Source organism: Vicugna pacos, unplaced genomic scaffold (assembly GCF_048564905.1).
Source record: "Vicugna pacos unplaced genomic scaffold, VicPac4 scaffold_195, whole genome shotgun sequence".
Taxonomy (NCBI): domain Eukaryota; kingdom Metazoa; phylum Chordata; class Mammalia; order Artiodactyla; family Camelidae; genus Vicugna; species Vicugna pacos.
The window spans coordinates 387034-390953 of record NW_027328874.1 but is presented as its reverse complement, the minus strand read 5'-3'; the positions used below and the strand labels follow the sequence as shown (position 1 = coordinate 390953).

Sequence of the window (3920 nt, the reverse complement as noted above, 5' to 3'; positions counted from 1 at the left end):
GATACTGCTGCTGCCCAAAGACCTGAGGTCACAGGTCAGTTTCCAGAACCTGAAAGGGCAGACAGTGGAAGATCTGCCTGTCATCAGCTTACTGGTCAGGCTCCGAGGTACTTTCAGACTTGCCCAGTCCTGGTGAAGTCGACTTTAGGGGAGACACGAAGAGAAGCTGGCCGATAAGCTGGCTGCACGGATTGAGGAGAGATGCGAACAGATGGATGAGAGATGTTCTGCTACAATGGAGAATACTGGCGTGGAGACAGCTGTAGAGGATACCAGGCTCAAAAGACATTCATGAGACATATTGAAACTCACTGATACAGGCAGAAACATACGGAGTGCCAACGTGGACTTGAGGAAGTTCCTCAATTCTCTTCTCCAATAACGGGTCCAAGGTCCCTGACGTCTGAAGGAGAAGAAATGGCAGAGATGATCAAAACGCTCCTGTTCTTGGAAGAGGTCGTGAGAATCCACACGTCCCAAGGGGCATTCCCAAGCCATTCAGACCAAAATTCAACAAGCCCAGGTAAGCCTTTTCCCAGGTTTGGGCCTAGCTAGTGAGCACTTGCCCTTGCCTCCCCTCCACTCAGGCATCCATTTTGAAGGATCAGTACCTGAGCTGCAATGAAGCCATTACGAGAAGAGCAAGCCCCTCCTAGAATCAGAGTTCCTCCAGCTTCACTCTCTGTGAACAACAGTGAACACCTTAAAGGTCAAATAGTCTCGGCTGAAATAGATAAAATTGAATACTTAGCTCACACCTAGAAACGATGTCCTTCTGCTAGATTCAGCAAATGTTGTGTTTATCTCTTCCCTGGGGTGAAGGGAGTGTGGTAAGTGAGGGGAATCTTTGACTGAACATGAATCTGTATTAGGCTTCAGTTTTTCAAGACAGTGAAGGTAAATAGTACAAGTCAGAAAGTGAACTGAACTGTAAAAGTCGCCAATGACATTAAAGACACAGCTTATGTGGATGGTCTTTCACTTGAGTCAAGCCCCCGGGGGCACTATATCATGGGGGTGCAGACTTGGTTGCGTTAAATGGCTTTAAACTACAGGATCGGATGATTAAGCGTTCTCAACACTGATAGAAAAACACCTGGTTCTCAATAGACTAGCATAACTGCAGCAGGATTCTCCTAGCTAGAATGCCTCTAGGTGCTTTTGGATTCAAACCTAAATGTATATATTTGGTTTGTTTCCTCTTGTATTTTCCTAGAGAGGGATGTTACCCCTTGAAATGCCAACATTGGCCAGTAGGTGTCATTGGGATACAGGGCACCACATGCACAAGTGTATCCAAGGTTGGGGGTTATTCCATGTTTCCAAAAGTTATTTCATGGTTCCTGTTGGTTTCGGAGGCTTCAACCTTAAAGAGCTGACATGACCCCTTGAACAGTTTGGACTGCTAGTTTGCATTCTATCTGTCTAGCTTTTCCGTAGAGCTGACACAATGTTACCAAAATTGACAAGTCTGGCTTCTAGGTCGATTTAGTGTGTTTCAAAATATAACTCCATTTTCGTATAACTCCCAAAACATGTAAATGAGTTCTGTTAAACTTCTTAAAGACTGCAAATGGGATATCAACACAATGTCAAAATAGTTGTCTTCGGACAATCCCTCCCACCACGGCTGTATAGAAACAAAGAGCTAAGCAAATATCACATTTCTGTGAAATGTATCTGGATAGTGTTGATTCATCGATGCCCAGTTGGCAGAGAAGAAGTGCAACCTGCACTCACTCGCTCCCATGTACAGAGCAATGGAAACATCCACTCACCCAGCCCTTAGCATAGGACACTGGCCGAAGAGAGGTCTGTTACTCCCAAAGACAGGATGAGGCCTCAGGACACCTGGAAGCAGGAGAATGCAAAGCAGGGAATGGAAACCAGTGCAGGTTCGGACCCCTGGTGATGGAGCAACAAGGGTGAAACTCTGTTTAACTTGGACGCACACTCTCAAGCGGACAGGAGACATGGGTTTGAAGGTGATGTGCTGAGATTTACAAGAGTGCACAGCAGATGCTTGGCTGAGAGAACTCAAAGAAACCAGCGCAAAATATCCCCACAGTTAATTCTGAGACCAAGATCCCAGCTGCCAAATTTGAGGTAGCAGAGGCAATGGTCAGTGAGGCATAGAGCTACGGATGATGGCACACGCTGAGTCTCAGGGATCTGGAGTGCGTTGTGGGATGTGGTGGGTCGAATCAAGAGAGCAAACCGAACTGTGTACCAATAATAAATCAACCACACTGGTCGCGCGGTTGCGATTACCGATATGTCCCATGGCCACACCCAGTACATCTGCAGGACCAGGGACCAATTGGGAATTTTGCCAATAGAGCACGTGTGGGGCTGAATCAGAGATATCGTGCATCTGGTCTGAGGGATCCAGGGGGCCTTGAATTTGAAATCAGAATGAAAAGCCTTAGGATATGCTACATTCATAACCTGGGCTGGGATTATTGTTTGGTTTGAGTCACAGGATGCGCAACAACTCTGCGGTTGCCTTCGTGCACCCGTGCGACAAGGATGAGAGGACAAGGGAGAGTGGTCCAAGTCCACAGCGTGAGAAGAGGAAGCATTCCCTTCAGCACTATCTCCCAAAAGCGGATGCTACATTTTGGATGGCACCGGCACGGTACGGCACCTAGGACAACAAGGAAGGTCTGCGGGATCATTCCAGCAGGCCCTGATATGTGACATCCATAGATATGCTTCCACTGGTGTTTCTGTAGACAGAGAAGCTCTGGAAAGACCTGATTTCATTGGGACATTCCCGTGGCAATAAAAAGCAGAAGAGCACTCTCAGTTTGCTGTTTTGGAAACACTCCAAAATGACATAGAGAAGAATGCAGAGCTGAGAACTTTTAGAAGCTTCATTTCCACAAGAGGAAGTGTCCTGTGCACTTTCAGAAGTGTGAGATAAGTATAATCAAAATGAAGTTATGCTAATCGAAGTAGTATGGGTTGTTCACCACAACTAATGCAACACCAGCAATTGGAGATATACCAAACAACACACACAGGTACAGGTTATGGCATCAATGCCTAGGAGAAATTGTCCTCACAGAAATCCCATGGAATTGCGTAGAGACAAGAGTCTAAAATTTTCAATTAACAAAGCCCTAGAAGTCTACATTAGATACCTGATATTACCTGACCAGTAGAGATGAAGAAGAACAGTAAAAGAAACAGGAAGTACCATTTTCAGTTCCAAAGATATTGAAGGCGCAAAAGATAAGCTTTCAAACAACTAGTCTGCAAAACGCTATCCAGAACAAGTGTTGAAAATGAAGGTCAGGAAAACACTGAAGAACACCAGTGTCTCAGAATCACAAAAGGCAGAATACCAGAAAAGGGGAAGAGAAAGTCTCAACACGAGCCAAAAATATCAGGAAACTCAATGGTTGTGATAATATCAGGGCTAAAATTCAGTCCTTAGCAGACTAGATAATGCAGAGGGACGCGTGAATGACTGTGAAGACAGGGGAAGAGAAAAACCTCGGTCAGAAGCAGACATAGGAAAGCAAGTGCCAACAAATGGAAACATTGCAGTTGAACCCTGGGTTAAGACAGGGCATGAAAGAATAGAAATCATGAGTCCCAGATGGAAAAGCAAGAGATAAAGAAACAAAAAGTGTCTGAAAATTTATCTGTAGAAAAATCAGACTGAAACTTGCTGAAAGCCAAGAAAGAATCATCTATGCGAATTCAGGAATTACACAGCATCCGAAGGAGGTGGAATCCCAATAGACCTACCAGCAGCTGTATGATTCAAATCAACAAAGTTCACGAATATCCGAGTGATTTAAAATGCACCTGGAGGAAACAACATAGTCACAAGGAAACCTCCAGAGGGGTTTCAGCTGATATCTCGGCAGCAATATTGCAGGACAGGGAGGAGTGCCAGGACACAGACC

The 3920-nt window shown here is 45.2% G+C and overlaps 1 long non-coding RNA gene across 1 annotated transcript; it reads right to left on the bottom strand.

Moving 5' to 3' along the window:
* Positions 1-318: 318 nt before the first annotated feature.
* Positions 319-1949, bottom strand: LOC140695335 (uncharacterized). Its single transcript, XR_012071056.1, has 3 exons — positions 1779-1949; positions 612-682; positions 319-403 (listed from the first exon to the last, which is right to left on the bottom strand). It is a non-coding gene; the product is annotated as an uncharacterized lncRNA (long non-coding RNA).
* Positions 1950-3920: the final 1971 nt, after the last annotated feature.